At 39.8% G+C, this 19,842-nt stretch overlaps 1 long non-coding RNA gene across 2 annotated transcripts in view; it reads right to left on the bottom strand.

Annotated features, from left to right (window-relative positions):
* Positions 1-19,842, bottom strand: part of LOC308630788 — a 28,452-nt gene extending 8,610 nt beyond the window's left edge. The window contains exons 1-6 of one of the 2 annotated variants that reach the window (XR_014018026.1): positions 19,608-19,842; positions 17,636-17,857; positions 16,478-16,632; positions 15,043-15,173; positions 14,038-14,197; positions 5,526-5,606 (exon numbers count right to left, since the gene is read on the bottom strand). This is a non-coding gene — a long non-coding RNA (uncharacterized lncRNA). The remainder of the gene's footprint in view (positions 1-5,525; positions 5,607-14,037; positions 14,198-15,042; positions 15,174-16,477; positions 16,633-17,635; positions 17,858-19,607) is intronic. The other variant, XR_014018027.1, reaches the window with a different exon arrangement.

The raw sequence follows: 19,842 nt of genomic DNA, 5'->3' as shown, positions 1-19,842 counted from the left end.
ATGAAATCTCTGATTAATGAGATAATTCACATGTCCTGATCAGGTGAGGCTTGCACCTCTGAAACTATAATGCAAGGATTTCTGGGGGTCCTGAGCCCTTTTTAGGGGTCCCAAGGTCAAAATGATTTCATAGTGAAGGATATTACCTGCCTCCTTCCTTCTCATTCTCTCAGGAGTGTCCAGTGAGTTTTTACAAAGGCTGTGTGATGTATGGTATTGAAACCAGCTGAAGGCAGAAGCCAGATCTGTGAGCCTAGCTGCCTCTTTTATTGGAGGGGGGATAGTAGGGGTTGAACTCAGGGGCACTCAACCACTGAGCCATATCTCCAGCCCTACTTTTGTATTTTATTTAGAGACAGAGCCTCACCATTGCTGAGGCTGGCTTTCTCCTCACTACTGACTCAGCTTCCTGAGCTGCTGGGACGAGTTGCCTCTTTTTAGCTAGCACTAAATAGATTTACACATGTGTAAAACAATGCCACTCTTCTCGTTGATTTTCTTTTTTGGAAAAATATAGGTTTTTCTTTGTGAACAATGGATTTATGCTAATGTGTTTTTTCTTATTATTTCTAAAGACGTGAATGAGTGAATGAATAGTTAAATACTACAAATGCCAACAGATATAACACATATAAACAAAACCTCACTAAGGTTATTAGTGATTTTTTAAAGATGTGAGCAGCTCTGAGACCAGGATGCTGAGGAGCACTGCGTGAGGCAGTGGTAAGGAACCTCAACACATCAGCTCCTTCTGCACGGGCCGGATATGCACTCAGACCTGGTGAGCACACCCAGAGCTACTGGCATGAAAATACTGGATGGGTAAGGACAGAGCTCTCTGGGGCATAGGAAGCCCTCCTCAAATTTGGAAGGTTCATGAGCTCTTTGAAGCAGGAGGTTTGTCTTTATTTTTTTTTTTTTTTTGTATCCCAAGTGCCTAGTTCATTGCCTGACATTTGACTTCTAACAGAAGTTTTTGAAACAAATACAAGTGAGTCCAAGAGAAGTCAAGAGGAACAATTTTTTAAAATGGAAACAAATTTTTAAAATGAAAAATTTTAAAATTTAAAAAGGAGGCTGCTAGAACAGGGAGGAAGAGCAGGAAGAAAAGATTAACATTAAACAGAGACATGAGGTGGGAGGGAAAGGGAGAAAAAAGGGGAAATCACATGGAAATGGAGGGAGACCCTCATTGTTATACAAAATTACATATAAGAGGTTGTGAGGAGAATGGGATAACAAACATGGAGGGAAATGAATTACAGTAGATGGGGTAGAGAGAGAAGATGGGAGGGGAGGGGAGGGGGGATAGTAGAGGATAGGAAAGGTAGCAGAATACAACAGTCACTAATATGGCAGTATGTAAAAATGTGATGTTTAACCGATGTGATTCTGCAATCTGTATTTGGGGTAAAAATGGGAGTTCATAACCCACTTGATTCTAATGTATGAAATATGATTTGTCAAGAGCTTTGTAATGTTTTGAACAACCAATAAAAAAAAGAAAAAATATAAAAAAAAAAAGGAGGCTGCTAAATTCTTTAAACGTATGTCAAGATTTTAGATAACATGAGACAGGAAGTTTGTACGAGTCTTTGATTATAGTTCATATCCTGAGTTTTTCTCTATTTTAATAAAGATACTTGTGTGTCATATGTGATGTCCTACCCTAGACACAGGAGGGAGAGGAGATTTGCTACACGGACGATCAGGGACAAGTTGAGTTTGTCCAGGAGCAAAATCTGGAGAGAAAAATTCTTTTATAGGTCTCTGAAGAGGACAATGATACAAAGTTACCCAAAGGGGCAAATGGTGGCAGAGACACAACTGGGGATGAGCTGATGGGAATGTCCTTTCTCTCAAAAGTGTCATAAACAAGAACAAGAATACACCATCAGTTCAGGGGGAAATATAAATTCCTGAGTTGCGTCCAAGGGCTGAAATTTTTCTTTTTCATATAGTTTGTACAAACCTTAAGAAAAAAATGTTTTAGTCTTTTTGACAAAAACAAAGTCAAAAGTTGATCAGCTTCATGATCCCTAGCAGCCAAGTCCTGAGTGTCTCCTGTTTGATTGGTTTGGACTGTGGACTGGGGATACAAGGCAGTGAGACACACCAACCCTTCATTTCTGCTTTGGCTAGAGCAGGTTGACAGGGGGACTAGGAGCAGAAAGAAACTGGCAGCTTTAGTTAAGTGATGACTGTGTGCAGGGGCTAGGCCCAGCTAGGGACAGCTAACTACACTGAAGGACAGCAGAAGACAAGTGTCAATTCGTGGTATAAGGAGTAGATTCCGGGGTGGGAATGGGGGTGGGAGCAAGTAGTTGCTAGGGTTTCCTGGAAGAGGGGAGAGGGGACAAAGGAGCTGGCAGATTCAGTTGGGAGGCTGTTCACAGGGTATAGAGAAAAATCACACAGTCAAGTGAATCCTCTTGACTTCAGGGGAGAGGTTAGTAAGTGGGAGGCAGAGTGAGAGGAGGGTCAGAAGGAGCTGCCAGGAGTCTTCAAAGCAAATTTCACATCTAAGACAGCACTCTGGGGCCAGAGGGAGCCACTGACGATTTCTGAGCCAATTTTCTGGGAGATTTCTTTGACTGTGGGTCTGCAGTGGTTCTCAACTCCAGACCTGCAGACAGACTGCATCTGTCCTCTGAGGAGGTTTGTAAAAGTTCAGAGCAATTTCTAGGCCATACCACAAGAGGGTCTAATCTGGAAAAACACTTTCATTTTTAAAAATCCTTCTAAGCAATTCTGCAAAATTTGGGAACCCTGCCATGAGTTGAGTTGAAGGGGACATGTTGGAAGGAAGGTGACCAGGTAGGGAATTTTCCACAATAATCTCAGCATGGATGAAAATGGTCTTGGCCAAGTGAGTACTGAGTGCAGATGAAAAGGGATAGATGAGCTTGAGGGCCAGTGAGTGTGAGGATCATTAGGCCTTGGCTCTGGGGGAGGGAAAAAACGTGATGGTATCTTTAGCATAAATATGGAAGTCAGGGGAGAGGGGTTTATTGGAGTAATTGGGGAACATGATAAATTCAGGATCAGGAGTTCAGGGAAGGATCAGGAAAGATAACAGAAGCAGAAATAGATTTGGGAGCCATTTATGGAGATGTCATGTGGAGTCTCAGGGATGAACAAGGAATTAAGTGAAATAAGTGCATGAAAAGTACTTACCTAGAAAGGAGAAAGGAAGGTGAGTATGGAGAGGTGGAGATGTGAGCGGGGCCACTTCTATAAGAAGGGCAGTCTCAAAGATGGGGGACAGGTTTCCCCAGGGCTATCCCATACATGGAAATTACAAGAAAGCAGAACTCAGCTCAAAGCAAGATGTGGCTTTCTAACAGACCAGCCAGGGGTCACTGACTAGCTCTAGCTATCAGCTAGCCCAGCTTCAAGAGGGTTCACTGGTCAGAAGCTTAGCAGTTCCAACAAGAACTCATAGTGATAGGGAAAATCACATGTGAAGAATTAGCAATGTAGTAGTAATAGCTTGAAAAATAAGTAATGTAATAATAGCTTGAGGGATTAAATAGGCACTGTATTAGATTTTATAATGTTATTTTTATGTATCTGAAAAATGAGGCCTGCCATCCTGGAGTATGTTCTTATTTATATTCTATTGATATCAGAAGCATCAAATTGGCTTCAAGGAGCACTTTCCCATATTGCTTTTTAGACTCCAGATCACTGGGTTTCTGCTCTGGCCCCGACTCATGCCCCTCCACAGGGACAAAGAGACCCTGGGGTCAAGAAATATTCCACTCATATCCTGCACCTCATCTTCTAGCCATAGGCTGTGAATACCCATGTGCTCAATTTTTTTTTTTTTTTTTTTTTTTTTTTTTTTTTTTTTTTTGCCCCAAAGGCCCCAAACCTATTCCAGGGCCCATGTGGTCTTTGCTCCAGTCCCTTCTCTCAGAGAGGTCAGGTGCTTGAGCCATGGCTAAGAGATAGCTGACTGGAGAGTGGGAAGTGGATGGAGCTTGAATTGTGAGCCAGGTATCCAATCTGTGACACCAGAAGTGGGAAGAGAATAGATATCCCACTTGTATTTTTGCTTTGGGTCTACAAATGTCAGGGTCTGGCCAGACCTTTCTTGTCACTCCAGGAAGTGGTACTTGCTGGCCACTTGATAAACAGCTTAAACTGGCCTAAATTTTCTTCCTCTTTCTTCCACTCTAGACTAGAAATCATGCCAAATTTGACTTTTAAAGGGAATTGTGTTTTTGCTGTAACTACTATACCATCCTTAAGAATTTCTTTTTGTCCAAAATTTGTGTGTGTGTGTGTGTGTGTGATTATAAAATTAATGCTCATGTAGAAAAAAATCATGTAGAATTACCGAAAATTCTATAGAAGAAAAAATGACTTTGAAAGACAATTGTGAAAAGATAATTACCATTATGTTAAGTACATTTCCTTCTACTCCTTTTTCTTGGCTTTGTATATTTATGCTTATGTTGTATTTACCAATAATAAATTTTCCTACATATTCAGTGTCAAGAGTGCTCAGTTTTTAAATTTTTCACTTCAAATGTAGCACTTTTATTTTCAAATGTTACAAAAACAAAGATTTTTCTAAGTTTCAATTATATAGTTATGCTTTGATGTATTGAATGATCCCCTAATGTTGAACAGTTAAGTTATATCCAATATTTTGTTATTATAAACAACATTGTGACAAATGCCTCTGTATATAATAAGTATTTGACCTATCTGTAATTATTTTCCTGGGGCAGATTTCCAGCAGTGGAATTGCTGGATCAAAGAGTACATAGAAAATTTTAATTCCCTAGACACTCTAATTTCTTCTTTTTTAAAAATTTTGTTTTAGTTGTTGATAGAACTTAGTTTTATTTATTTATTTACTTATTTATGTTATTAAGGTATTATTTATTATAATAATTAAGGTATTTATTTATTTATTTATGTGCAGTGCTGAGAATTTTTCCCAATGCCTCACACATGCTACGTGAGTGCTCTACAACTGAGCTGCTACAACCCTAACCCAACACTCTAATTTCTATTGCCTCTATGAGCCATCTCATGCAAGATTGGCTCTAAGGGTGATTCTGGACATCAGTTATTAGGGAAAGTGGGCATTTAATAAGCAATTGTTGTGTGCTTGTTACTCTACTTGAGGTATAATATATATCCTTTATGTCTACCATTTATTCTTCCCAACAAATTCTTTGACTTATGATACCATTATACTGAGGAAAAAAAATTAGACTTGAACTAAAAAGTTAACAGATCTGGGACTTGAACTAGGCCCTCTTTTTCCTAAGCAGTCATCACCATGCTGGTGCCATCTTTGAATGATTACTATTCCTTTCAGGCCCAGTACAGGGAACCCTTTCTACAAGGTAGATTTGGGTTGGCAATGATTGAGAGTTTGGGAGAATGACATGGTGTTTAGAACTTCTCATGCCTGCTCCATCAGCACCCCAAGCCCTGTTAATCAGATTGATGAGACACACTCAGACCAAATATAAAAAGCTTCAGGAAATAGAAAGTCTTACATTGTCTTTCTTCTAAGTTTTGTTTTCTTCTTGACCCAAACAACATTTCCCTTCTTCATTCATTTGATGGCAAGAGGAACTCTATAGAAGAAAATAAAAATAGCAAAATTGGAAAATCATAGAATTGTCAAATATCAAAAGAGATGATGATGGTGGTTATGGTAGTGGTAGGCTGTGGTTTCAACATTTGTCCCCTCCAAAACTCATGTTGACATTGAATTGTCATTGGGATGGTACTGGGAGATGAGTTCTTTAAAAATGTAGAGCCCTCATGGATGGACTAATGCCATTACAGCAGGGGCGGGATCCTATTAGAAGGATGAATTTGGTCCCCTTTTGCCTCTCTCTCACTTTCTTGCCCTTCCACCATTGTGATGCCTGCTGCCATGTTATGATGCATCAAGAAGACCCTTGCTAGACATGGGCCCTGAATCTTGAATTTCCCAGCTTCTAGAACTGTGAACCAATAAATTTATGTTCCTTATAAATTTCCCAGTCTGCAGTATTCTGTTATAGTAGCACAAAATAAACTCAGATATGGTGGTGGTGGTGGTAGTAGTAACCTTATTAGTTGTAGTCTAGGTTTTGTTGAGCACTCAGTGTGCTGGGCATGATGTTTTATGCTTTGCAGATATGATGTAATTTAATCCTTGTAATCATAATCCCATTGTACAGATAAGGAAACAAATACTTAGAAAGGTTTTGCAATTTATCAAATTATATAGCTATAATATAATTTAGAGAATAGTGCAATCAGAATTTGAAGCTGTACTAATCTGATAATAGGATTATTTCTTGCTTATACAACATAAATTTATATTCCCTCCAATTTTAAATAAATACCTATAATTTCTTAGTTGTCTACCATAGTCTAGGTATTATGTTCAGTGCCAAGGTATTTAGGTCTTTAATCCTCAAACAACCTCTCCAGAGAGAAAGGAGCAGGGACCAGGTTTCCCAAAGAAGAGAGAAAAGCTGTCTTTTGGAGCCTTCAAAGTTAGGACAATGTCATCTGGGTTGCCACCAAAACTCAAGAATTGGGCTCCACTGAAGAATTTTTGCCTACTACTCAAACTATGGCGACGCATTCTACCCTGGATATCAGGCATGGGTCTTTTCTCTATGCTTATCTGATCCCAGTGATCTAGCTAATTAAACTGATTCAAGTGATCTTTAAAAACACAAGGAAACTAAAAATGAAACACAGTTGATAATGAAAGGTACTAGAGTCTATAATATATGATTTCAAATAATGAATGAATGAATTGAATTGAATTGAAAAATGAATGAACAAATAAATAAATCTTATTGTTATTTGTCTTACTTTTCCAGCTCAGGTAGATAGTAAAAATAATAATTATAACTGCCAGATATAACAATAAATATTTTACATGGCTCATTCATGTCAGTTTTGTTTATGTAGCCCTCTAATCTCCTTTTAAACTTTCCTTTAGATGTATTTCCTTGCATGTCCCTTTTGGTCATCATCCTAATTTTTTCTTACTTTTTCACATTTTTAAAATAATATAGACATTCAAATATCTCTGTATATATAATTTTGTAGTTTATAAGGTATATCTTTGCAAGAACAAGAATGCATTTTTAAATAAATGATTTCATATAGTCTTTCTTAGCCATTTACAATAGTGGGGGTGGCGGGGGGAAGATAGAGTATAATAAAAGCATATTGATCTTTGTCCTTGGTTCCTGGCACAGAGCTCCTAAAAACCTTGGCTTTCCCAAGTGATAGGAATGTCTTTAGATACTCATGGTGAGGCCCTTTTGATCATTCCTGAGTTTATGTTGAAGTGACTTAAGATGAAGACCCTAGATAGCCTCAGGATGGAGCTGGTCAATGGAAAGATCAAGTGATTAGAGGCTTGGAAGTTTCACCCCACCCACCCACCTCTGAAGAGAGAGGCTGCTAGAGAGGTCTGTAAAAACTCTTGAATAGGGGTGGGGCTGTGGCTCAGTGGTAGATTGCTCATCTAGCATGCATGAGGCACTGGGTTCGATCCTAAGCACCACATAAAAATAAAATAAAGATATTGTGTCCACTTAAAACTAAAAAACAAATATTAAAAAAAAAACTCTTGACTAGGAGACTTATAAGCTTCTGAGTTGATTACCCCATCCATGGGCCAGGAAGGCAGTGTACCTCAACCCCATGGAGACTCAGGACCCTTCTTGTCCTATGCACCTCTTCATCCAGCTATTCATCTACACACTTTAAAACAGTCTTTCTAATAAACCTGTGAGCAAAAGTAAGATGTTTCCCTGAGTTTTCTGGATCTTTCGTGCAAATTGTCAAACCCTAAGAATGGGATGTAGGAACTGCCAACTTATTGCCCGTGGATCAGAAATAGGCCTAGACTTGCCACTGGCAGGTGAGGTGGGAAGTGGTCTTGTGGGACCAAACCCTTAACTTATGGGCTGTGACACTAATTGTAGGAAAAGTGTCAGAACTGAATTAAACTGGTAGAGTTGGAGAATTGCTTGGTGTGGAAAAACCCGCACATCTGGTGTCAGAAGCTCTGTGTGTGAGAGTGGAAGAATAGTGTGTGTTTCTTCAGAAAGGGGGTTGTGGAGGGGGTGGGCAGAGGAGAGTCTGAAGCTTAGTAGTTGGGCTTAGTAGTTGGATGTTGTTGGCAACTGATTCTATACAATGTGAAAACTGGAAATGGCCTCTCCTCTCTTCTCCTCTACCTTCAGTATTAATCAAAGATGGAATCACATACAGAGAGAACTCAGGCATTTATTTGGTGAAAATGTCTCACTTTGGCTATGACTCAACAAAAAGTGCTGCTGAAATGGCAGTATGAGAAATAGACTCTTTGCTTTTCCCTATCACAAAGCAAGATGTTAGGAGGATGGCCTAATCCATTTTCATTTAGAATATGCTATTTCATAAACCTTACCTTCAAAAAGTCTATTAAGGTGTCACTGTGTGCATTACAAGGAAAAAAAATCTAGTTCCCCTTACTGAGATGGGTAAAATGGTAAAGCATCTTTTTCTATATATAATATTGAGCTTTCCTTGAAAACCAATCCTGTGGATGTGGGATATGAGGAGGGAGTAGGCAGGGAAGGGTATGATGCTTTGCTATAGCCCAGGACTGCTGGCTCAGCAGCCATCAGTTGTTGCACACTTACAGGACTAAACATTTTTCCACTCTCCACAATGGGTCCACATCCAGTACAGCAGCATAAATTATCTGGGTAGAAAGGAATATACAATGTTTCAACCCAAAGGCCATTTCTCTGCCCTTGATATGTCTCTTTCATTCATAACTTGGTCTCCTTTTATCTTCCCACCAAAAAGCATAAAAAAATTCCAGTAGCTTTTCTAGACTGAGCTAGAGCTTTCAGAAGTCACTTAGGATACATTTCTGGGATGCAGTCTTTGGGAGGATGCAGAACAGGAAATCGGTGAAGAGAAAGGACAGAAAGAACTCTAGAGGGGATACAAGTCACATACCAGAGATGTGCATATCTTATAAGCAGAAGAACTAATTGCTTTTGGTCCAGATTATCTTTTCAAGGATGTTTCTATAGTGAAGAGCCTTGAAAGAAAAAGAGTGTCTCTGTAAAGGAATGAGCCGAAATACTTATTTCCAGAATACTAAAAATAATGAATGCCACTTTCTGGGAAACTAATCACCCATTTGCAAGACTTGAGTTCCTTATATTCAGGGTTTCTCTCCTGAATACTCAGGCACACTTGGGCATCACTGGTCTTTTTCACATTAAATTGTGGAAACTGGTGCTAATGATACTATTGTAGCTATTGCTAGTGCTGTGAGTAATTAAGTCCTTTGTCTCTGACCCAGGAGTCTCATGTCTTCTATCAGCATCTGCCAAACTGTGACAGTCTAACTTATCAACTTGTAAGTAGTGTAAAAAATCTCAGGCCTTCTGCAGTTCCTGGCAGTCACTAAATGGTGTTAACATATAATATTGAAAGGACTGACCCTGACAGAGAGAGAGTGTCTCTTACAACAACTAGGAAAGTATGTCTGGGAATAGGGCAGGGCAACTAGATCTAATCAGGATGTTACTGAACTGTTCTGTATCTTTTTAGATTACTGACTTTCACTTTTATTGGAGGGGTCATAGAGTCTTTGAGAGTCTGATGACATTTATGTTCTGTGAATATACACACAATGTTATGCACAAAATCTGTAGGCTTATGAACCCCTTATAGAATTGACCCTGAATTAGAATCCCTGTTCGGGACTGATTCTTCCTAAAGTTGAGGACTATAAGCATACAGAACATTACAAAATAGGTGGTCATTAATGTTTATAGAGGGATGCATGACTAAATAAATCAGTAATTTAGAAGATTAAAACATAACATAGGTGATACTCTACAACATGAAACCAAAGAGAAAAATAGTTCTACTGGAGGAAAGTAAAAATAAAGAAGGTCTTGATAATTCCCTTGAGAAATAATTCCCTCTTTCTCTTCCTCTTACCCTCTCAAGAAAAAATGGTTTGGGAAAAAATAAATAGATTCAGACAAGATAAATAAGAACATGGATCCTACAACCAAATTACCAGGGTTTAAGACCTGACTTCTCCACTTGCTAGTTATACGATCCTGGGCAGTAACTTCACCCTTCCATACCATTCTACATATCAGTTTCCTCATCTGTACAATTGGCACATAATGCTTAGCTTAGAATAATGTTTTGTATATAGAAAGTACTGAAAAAAGTTGGCTGCCATGATGGAGTCAAAATATCAAAGTACAGCCAATCCAGGAGTAAGGAGATAAAGAAACAGTGAAAGTCATGGGGCAAAACTGAAGATTAAGTTCCTTCTCTTCTCTGAAAAGATCCATTCTCTCCCATAAGAGTGTCTCCCTTCTCTTTTCTAATCCCTTCAATAAATTCATACCTGTTCCTCTGCACACCGGCCTGAAATCTTCCTGGCATGGTTGCAAGAATCAGAATTTGAAGAAGGTCTTTTGCCTGACTCAGCCTTGTAGCTGATCTCTGACTTATAACATCTGGAATTTGCACGAAGTTATCATTGGTTATCCTAATTCTTTTCTGGTTACTTTCATTCTGCTTTTTCTGTACCTCTATTCTTCACCTCAAATTTTTGGTGACTAGAGGAAAAATCTTGAGATAATCCATGGTTCTTTAGTTAGAGCACATTCTAGTAAGAACCAAAAGGCCTCTTGATTGGAGCTCAGATACTGTAACCCTTAGGAGTAAAAGTTGGGGCTTTCACTCTCAGTCCATTTGAAGGGCAATGCTTACCTATGGCAAATGAAGGATTTGAGGTGAGGGTAACACCCTTGTAGAATCTGAAGTGATCATGAGATTTGAACCCTGATGCCTGGGAGAGTAAAGTCACCTCTCTCTCTTCCTCTTACCCTCTCATTTTTATCTCCAGAACTTAATGGAACCGCACTCAAGGGTAAGATCAGTGAGAACTCTAATTCATGTTTAAGCATGATCCCTGCCTTAAGTATGCCTCATCCAGTCATCCATCAAATGTCACCATGGATCTCTGGACTATCCTGATGTTACTTACATTTAACTGTCCATGTCTCACCTGATAGAAAACAAAGACTTTGGGCTATACCCCCCAACTTTGCCCTCTTTCAGAAGGAAGCATCCAGACTGAATAGATTCCCAAATACACTAAAAGAATTCAGGAACCCAAGTCCTTAAGTAGGGGAATGTTAGGTAGCTAATCAGCCATGAATCGATGAACAGGGAAAAGACAATGAAGGGTGACATGAAACTATAAGAAGCCTTATCTGACAGATAAGCACCTGGAAGATGGGAGGCTAGAATGTTAAAACCTCCCCCCTGCCATAATTACCTCCTCTTTAGAAAAATTACTGCTTCAAGATCATGTCACATCCTACCAGGTGACCTGGACCCTCCTTTATCATGAAACTATCACAACTCCCAATCACCCCGATGACCTGGGCAACCAAAACATCAAGACCCTCACAAAGAAAGCTTGCTGGGGGCTCTTCAAAGGGTAACAAACAGATTAAGTGGGGAGACAATTGAGGCAAAAGCAGGGGGGACCCAGTTTCCTTAAAATCTCCAACTCTGTGAGCAACACACCATCCCCTCTTGGAGGCAGTGCATGAAGTTCCTATGCTGTCAGTCAAAAATTAAAAGGTAGACCTGGGCAGGATTCTCTGGAAACTTCCCTAGGACTCCCAATAAAACTGGAGGGCAGAAGAGGCCTTCTCTCTGAGAGGACCCTCTTACCCTTGAAAAAGTTCCCTTTCTCTTTTCCTATATCTTCAATAAACTCACGCCTGTTACTCTGAAGGAAAAAATAAACTAAAGATGAAGGGGAAAGTGTGTACAGAGCAATATTAAGTTGGCTGAACACCAGACTGAGATAGATTTTGTGGAAAATACCATCAACAACAAAATGTATCAAAGTGAGAACAAACACATTGCTCAATGAAGATAGAGTAGTATCAACAGACTATAAGAGAGAAGGCAGAACTATCTCGTTCCTATTTTTACTTCCATATTTTTCACCACAGGAATGTTTGGTGAACTAAATGCATCAGACAAGCTCAAGAGGAAATTGGTCCCTAAAGGAAATTGGGTACTCAATACAGTTACCCTCCCCCCTTAGGGGATAAGATTCTAGACTGACCAATACCGTAGACCAAAGCACAAGAATTTCACAAGGCATTTGACACATCTGTGCTCCTCTGTGGAGAGGAGAGACAAATGTAAATCATTATACATGGAAACAATAGTACAGTGTTCACCGTGATCCCATAAACCTCTGCTTATCTTACCCTGTTCAATATTTTAGCCCACAACTTACATCAAGACAGAAGGCAATGTTTATCAGATTTTCAAATAACAGAATAGAAGTTAAAAGGTATCTAGACAGAGTAGAATAGTATATAAAATTTTAAAAGAATTAAAAAAGTCTCCCAAAGGACAGAGGGAGAGAAATGCCATTTTTCAAGTCTTAAGGCATTCCAGTTGGATGCAAGTTCATGAGTCACAAGTGATTTCCCCCTTAATTCCTAAGAGTCGATGATTTCATAGGCATTAATCACACTTCAACCATGACCGAAGCAGCAACAGCCACAACAACAAATAAAAGCAAGGTCGCTGCTTCTTTCAGCTAGCTCTAAGAACATAATTAAAAGATTCAAAAGTCCTAATATTTCCAAACACCATTTCAATAACATTTCAATTGCATCAAAGACACCCACACAAAGCATATGCCATCCAAATATATATTACACTAGCTTTACCAGAAACAATTGCTATGGTGCCAAGAATGTAACAGTCATATGGAAAATTCACTTTACTTCCTGTCTGGCTACCTCAGTTTCTCCTCCCACTAAATCAGGATGAATGATAATTGCTACATCTTTAAAAGTATAGATTAAAAGATGAGTAACAGTATAGATTATAGAGATTATAAAGATGAATAAGCCCTTTGGCCTAATCCCTTAGATGAAGTCCCTTTAGCATCTGTGCTCCTCTTGTTGAAAATAACAACTATCCCACAATTTAAGACACTAGTGACTTTACACTCAAGGTTTCCATTATCTATTCTGTGGAGGGTGTAGACTCATCACCATTCCTGGGGTGCAAAATCCACTCTGGGTACCATGCCTTTAGCAATCCTTTCCTAAAAGAAAAGAACACGGGAGCTTTAGTGTGAAAGTTTAGGGGTAGGAAACTCTTCGAAATGAGACAGAGACCTTTGATTGGTAGGTACAAGCCTGTCAGTGACTGGAAGAGCTGTGAATTCTCACATTTACAGTGCCAAGGAAGCTTTCTGAGGTAGTTGGGAAAGGAGTCCTGAGTGTCAACCCAGCACATAACTTCAAGGGCCAGTTTGGAGTCAGTCAAGACAATGGAAATAGAAATAGCTAATTTTTCATTTTGTCTTCTCATTCCACCACCACCTGGGCGATCCCCTCACCCTCACCCATACAAAAGAATTTAAATTGGAGCATTAATATCAAGGCCTGTCCCCATAAGGAGAGATCCATTTTTACTATGTCTTACTTTTTGTTCTGACCTTGATGGGTACCTGGAGTTTCATTTGTCTTTGGACATTTTTACTAAACTGAATCTTTAGTAGATGAGTTTAAAATCCTATAAAAACTTGGACTGGAGACTAACAACCAGATATGTGCCTCTGATATTGTGAAGGACATCCTCGGGACAAAAGGACAAACAAACCTGCTGGTGATGTTCCTCCCTTCTGACCTGTGGCTCACTGTCTGCCAATAATCGTAATGGAACACCAACTTCTCATGGTGTGGAAAGGTATTTTTGGAGCAAGACATAATCCTTGCCCCTAAAGCAGTTATAACTGAATTTGGGGGTATACTCATCATATGTAGTTTTGATCAAAGACTACTACGTAGCAGCCAATGCCAAATTCATATATCTGGGTCACAAAATTATTTTTTTCTGGCTAGAATTAGCAGCATAACTCTTTACACAGACCATACATAGAATATGCATCTTTGTTTTTCTCACTTTATTACAGAAATGAAGATAAGTGTGATTTTTCCCCCTGCTGGGTCTTTTTGGTAGAACCCAAAACCTTCCTGAAAGGAAGACTCCTCCTTGTGGTCAAGAGATGGTCTGAAGGGACTCAGGCTGGAGCCATGACCTCTTTACCACCTTCTCTATACTTCTGTGGAGATAAAATATAAATAAATAAGTAAATAAAGCTGCAGAAGGAAAAGGAAATTAAGAAAAGGGCAATATTTCTTTTTATAAAGGGGATAGAGGTCTTAGCCTGCCATCTTGAAGTGGCATCCTTTGTCCACAGAAAAGTCTTACCTGGGCTTCTCCACTTAATCTTCACCATGGCTGATTTTAGGACTGTCAGCAAGAGTCTCTGTGAAAGAGTTCACTGTAGATAAACTTCCTATTTTCGTGTTGCCCTATCTTGCTTGGGCACTGGCTAGGAAGAAATCAGCACTCCAGGTGCTGGACACCCCCTTACTAGTCTTCACAAATGTATCCAGTATAGTAGTTTGTAGAAATGTGCAAACAAGGCCTCTGGCCTTGAGATGGGCTTCACAGAGATGTGTATATTTTTAAGATAAGTTATCAATTGGGCTTAATGGTAACAGCTGGCAGGGGGAGGAAAGAGAGGGGAGGAGAAGCTCTCCCCTTCTCAAGTATTGTCCTTGAAGGATTAACTTGCCCAAAAACAGTGGAGAAAAAAAAAAAAGCTGCTTTTATGTGAACTTCTGCAGACTGTGAACTTCTGAGCCCCTCCCCTTACATGCTGAGTATAAAACTCTGAAACTACCTGAACTCAGGGTTCAGGGAATTGATTGATTACAGCAAAAGCTGTGCCCTCTGAACCTGGCTGCAGCCAAATAAAACTGTTTCCTAGAATCTTCGGTGCCTTGCCTCATCTGTCCCTGCAACAATCTGTGTCCTCTAAAACTATAAGCCAAAGTCCAGACAATTAAAGAAGCTACCTAAACCAATGTTTATCCTAAAAGTGTTAAAATATGCTCTTACCTGAACAGGATGAATCCTGCTTTTGGTGCTTCCTGTGCTTTCTACCATAGTGACAGCAGCCCCATAGAGAGAACAGATGGGCACCAGGCAGGCAGCAACAGAGAAGTGACTTCAGAGTTCCCACAGGGAAGCTGAAAAGAATTGGCAAAGACAACAGTGGCATTCGGAGGGAAAAGAAAGAAAAATGTGTATTTAGATGATATATATTTAATTGCTTTGACACAAACATAACTGAGTACAAGTTAAAGCTGAGTCATCACAATGATTTTCAATTTAAGTATGGTCACTTAAAAATAAACTTCTATTACCTGGAATTAAGAAAGCCATTTATCTCCCAAAACTATATTGTTAACAAAATATCTCAGGAATAGAATTTTTATTTGTTCCTATGTCCATTTCAGTTTGTCAGTTGTGATGACTGGTCAAAGAATTAGCTTATTCCCTTCAAACAATCTAGGTAATGTATGATTTTAGAAAGACTCTGGGAGGCATGGGGAAGAAGTTAAATGGGACCATTAGCAAAGCAAATGATCCAACAATTGAGTGCAGGTAACTTTGGTTCTCAGTACTTAGGGAAGGGGTAACTCAACAAATATTGGTTGGATGAACAATGAAGACAACAGGGCATTTCACCAAATTCTCAGAGGGTTCCATGCATATGAGATTCATTGTACCTATCAGGAGGAGAATGAGAGAAATTGAGTTTGGCCCTGAACTTGGTTATCTGTTTCCAGAAGGAATAGTAGGAAGGGTGGGGCAGTAGGCTTTCAAATCTGTCCTTGGCAGACCTTGCAAAGAGAAGAATCTGGGGTTTTCAGTCTAATGGTCTTGGGTTTTATGCTCTCTCACTAGTTCTATAACTTTGGTGAAAAATACAAATTCCCTTAGATCTTCAGTTTCCCTTATTTGTAAAAGGAGATGCCAAGAACTAGTGTCAAGTTTGATAGCAGGTATAATCCTGTCCCTCTTCTCTCCAATTATCAACAAGTAAGATAGTTCATTTTGCTCTAGCTCATAAAAGATGAGATAGTTCAGCTTTCTTTGTTGAGTGGGGCATGGGCCAAAGTGTGCCAGGAATAAAACTCCATGGAAAATCAACATAGGATTCAGTTGCATGGACTAGTCTTGGAGGAAGGATACCGGATCTTCTGGGAGATGTGGTCGCAATTTAAGATCATGGCTGTACAGGTGCCACTGCCCTCCACAGCCATACTTCATCCCTGTGAGTTGGACTGGAAGGGTTATGGTCAAGGAAAAAAGAGGAACTAACTCTGTCCATCCTTAACCTTAAATTTTCACATAGGAGAAAAATGACTTCAGGCCAGGCACAATTTCAATGACTTCTTGAAATACTTTGCTTGCCCTACAAGCATTGGTGCTCAAGTATAAATCAGTTAGAATGTGGGATCTCTTAAGAAACCACATTTTGACCTACCAACCAACGGATGCCAGCCACTTGCCATGGAGGAAGATCTTCAGCCTCAGCCAATTCCAGGTCAGGGACACAGACCTCTTGGCAGTTTGAAGCAGGTCCTGTTCTTTTCTTGGTTTAGAGAGCCTCCTGTTTTAGTCAGCTTTTTACTGCTATTACTAAAAGACCCAACCAAAACAACTTTAGAGGAGGAAAAGTTTTATTTGAGAACTCACGATTTCAGAGATCTCAGTCCTTAGAAGGCTGGCTCCATTCCTTGGGGGCTCTAAGTGAGTCTGACCATCATGGAAGAAGAGCGTGCCGAGGGAAGCGGCTCACATGATAATCAGAAGGCAGAGAGAGCCTCCACTTGCCAGACACAAATGTATACCCTGAAGCCACGCCCCCAAAGCCCACCTCCCCTAGCCACACCTCATCTGCCTTCAGTTACCACTCAATTAATTCCATCACTGATCAATTCAGTGATTGGGTTGAGGTTCTCATAATCCAATCATTTCTTCTCTGAACCTTCTTGCATTGTCTCACACATGAACTCTTGGGGGACACCTCACATCCAAACCATAACAACTCCAATTTTGACTTTTATTCAGGGCTATCCTTTTTTTTTTCTTTCCACACAGAAGAGAAAAAAGTAATCTAAAAGCCATGGAAGTCATTGAGAACAGATGATTCCCACTCTAATTGGATCCTCCACAATACCACCTCTTTTAAACAAGATGCCTTGACTTTAAGTTTATTCTTGACTTGGTGATGGGGAGGATAGAAGGGATGCAGTGAATTAGAGATGGTTTTCTGGGTGGAGCTGGAAAGGCCCCAATGTTGTTTTGGTACATTTACCTCATTATGTGAATGTGAAAAATGACAAAGTGGAAAGAATAAGTGACAGCACACTCAGGATGCTGCCCATTTAGCTTCTAAGGGCATATTTTTAAAACATTTTGGGTATTAAAATACACAAATACACAACAAACAAAAAACAAAGTCTGCCAGGGTCTTTCTCTGCCTTCTGGCTCTCATTTCTTGTGTGGGTGTAGATGTGGTTTAATTTGCCCCAGGGACCACCCTATAGCATATGCTCATCTTTATCCTGTGATTCAAGTTTGGGAATCAATCAGGATAACCTCCAGGAGGCAGATTGGCAAGACATACACTGAGGCTCACCTTTGGGAAACTCAAACTGGTTTCGGCTCTCAGAGCTCCTGTTTGTGAACCTTCAGTTGCATGGAAGGGCAGTCCAGGCAAGGATCATGTGTTCACAGGTAGCCTGGTGTTGGCCCTGGAGACCAATGCTGGAGCCTCAGTTAAATATGATGCCGACCAAGAAGTTGAGGGTCCCCATCAAAGGACATTTCTTAGGATGATTTAACATCCCTGGAAGCAGAGCTGGAAAAATCCATGTTTTAAACACTATCCACTGGTGACCATTGTCCTCACTTAGACTGGGAGCCATTGCCCACATGCCATTCCATTTGTAAGACAAGCCACAGACTTTACTCAATTACAACACACATCGAGATGTTTGTAAGGAAGCATAATAATAGGAAAAAAGTTCAGTTACCAGAGTTTTTAATTTGCTTTGCTTTCCCAAACAAACAAAAGGATATGGTTTTCTCAGATAGAGTAATAAATTTATTCTGGGGTCTGCATTCCTCTCAATGACCTGCGTACAGGAAATGATTTTATAGATTGAGGCAATTTTCTTTTGTCCTATTATTATTTATGAATAGTAAAAATCATTTAGAATATATTTGTTGATCTTATTTGCCTGACCTGATCAAACATCACTCTATAATTATAAAATTACATAATACTGTATTGCTTTCTGCTTTATTTTGGCAGGACAAGTGTTTGGCTTTGTTTCAGAGGATAACCAACAAGAATTTTCATTCTAAAACCACCTTGGTTTCAGGAAAACAATAAAAAAGGTCTGAAATATTGAAGAGCTATACGCTGTTAAAACTCTTGCATTCATACAGTTAGATGAAAGGAGTGGGGAATTGAACTGAATTTTAGCTCTCATGGCCACCTGCAAAATACCCTCTTTGTTCTCTGTTCTTCACTCAGAGTTGACAAGCGAACAAGGAAGCAGTGGACAAACAGAATTATTTCAATACCCAGGAAATCCACAGGCACCTCCCTTTAGTAGGGGATTGTAGACCAGCCATCTCCTTAGGAGATAAGACATGGAGCAGGGGAGAGGACACAAACATTGCAAGCAGACAGATGAAAGCCAAGGTCCCCGCAGTGTTTGTTAGCTGAGTGACCTAGGGCATACTACATGGCCACACCAAGCCTTCATTTCATTTCCTAGTCCGTGTTTGGTGTGCACAGCACACAGTACCATTAAGCTCAAGTTAAACTTTGACTGCCTTTTCCTCTTTGCCAATAGGGCTGAAAACAAAAATATTGGGTTGCACATCACATACAACGTCAAGGACGGTGGAAATCAAAGAACATTCCAGTCATAGATTACACCTTGGCTAAATCTCAAGAACTTAAAAAAAAATTGAGACCAGAAAATGATTTAGCTTCTTCTCTTAAGGGAGTTAAGAATCTCTGCTTAAAGAAGCAAAGTGTTAAAATGTAACCTGTGAAGTTTATCTCTGCCCTTCGGGCACATCCCTTCCATTCTTTCTGGTCAAAACTTGCATCATTATTTGCAAGTGATCTGAAGGTTTAAACTCCTAATTTATGCATGGTCATGTGTCAGCAGTGGTAGAGGGGGTGTAGAAGCTACAGTCAGAGCTGGGGAGGAGGTGGAAAGGAGGGGAAATAGAGTCCTAAAAAAGAAAAGCCATAACCTAACATGAATGCAAACACTCTTACAAAATGTGGTCTAAAGACATTAATATAACCAAGTGCTTTTCCTCTAGTAATCCTAACACATTTTATATATATTATGAGATCCTCTCTTTCTGGCCCCAGGCTTCTCCTTCTTCTTCCTTTTCTCAATTCCTCCCTTCCCCTTTCCCTCTCTCTCCGAGGAACTACAGATAAGGATTGGTTTGGATTTGTCACAGGTTGCCCACCTGAATCTAATACCGTCTTTGGCAACATTAAAAAAAAAAAAGATTATTTCTATCACACTTCCTTTCTCTATGTAAATTTAGCAATAACAATGTAGAACACTTACTTTTCTTCCATTCACAAAGAAAATAAGCTCATCTGAGTCCTTGGAGCAAGACATGATGCCAACAGAGTTGGCTGAGTCTTGTGAGGTTTTCCACCTGCTTCTGTGTCCCCGTAACAGTCTTGCTGAGGGGCTCCCAGTGGAGGCTGAGGAGCCAGATGCAGAGTTTGCTATCTGAGTGGGCTCCTGCGATCCAGTCCTGTCTCTGCTCCCAACCTTATTTCACCACCTTCCTTGA

Source organism: Spermophilus citellus (genome assembly GCF_964194105.1).
Source record: "Spermophilus citellus genome assembly, chromosome: 11".
NCBI lineage: Eukaryota > Metazoa > Chordata > Mammalia > Rodentia > Sciuridae > Spermophilus > Spermophilus citellus.
The sequence above is the reverse complement of the archived record's forward strand: the minus strand, read 5'-3'. Positions and strand labels throughout refer to the sequence as shown.